This window comes from Jaculus jaculus, chromosome 7 (assembly GCF_020740685.1).
Source record: "Jaculus jaculus isolate mJacJac1 chromosome 7, mJacJac1.mat.Y.cur, whole genome shotgun sequence".
Classification (NCBI taxonomy): Eukaryota; Metazoa; Chordata; class Mammalia; order Rodentia; family Dipodidae; genus Jaculus; species Jaculus jaculus.
Window position 1 is genome coordinate 24,756,499 of NC_059108.1, and position 535 is coordinate 24,757,033.

The window sequence follows — 535 nt, forward strand, 5'->3', positions numbered from 1 at the left end:
CTGTAGCTAATTAAGCCAACCAGGTTCCTTTCCTAATGGTGGCCCGGTGTGTAATGGCTGCAAACAGCAGTCTCCTTGGTGGTGTATGTAACCTGTTGCTTGTACAGGTTGCCCTAAGAGACCTTGGAGACAGTTTTCTGGTGGATCTCCATATTTCTGATCTCATGCTATTCCCAATCTAGGTTCCAGACAGGCAGGTGAAGTGCTTTTGGGAAGCTCCAGGGCACAGTGGCCAGGGTTCATATTGGCCAGGTTATCATGTCCATCCGCACCAAGCTGCAGAATAAAGAGTTTGGGATTGAGGCTCTGTGCAGAGCCAAGTTCAAGTTTCCTGGCCGCCAGAAGATCCTCATCTCAAAGAAGTGGGGCTTCTCCAAGTTCAACGCAGATAACTTTGAAGATGTGATAGCTGAGAAGCACTCATCCCTGATGGCTGTGGCATCAAATACGTCCCCAGTCATGGTCCCCTGGACAAGAGGTGAGCTCTGCGCTCATGAGCTCCCACTGCTCAGTCTTACCCACCATGTTCATGCTA

The 535-nt window shown here is 50.1% G+C and overlaps 1 non-coding gene across 1 annotated transcript; it reads left to right on the forward strand.

Annotated features, from left to right (window-relative positions):
- LOC123462583 lies at nt 1–135 on the forward strand. Its single transcript, XR_006638381.1, has one exon. It is a non-coding gene; the product is annotated as a small nucleolar RNA SNORA70 (small nucleolar RNA).
- Nucleotides 136–535: the final 400 nt, after the last annotated feature.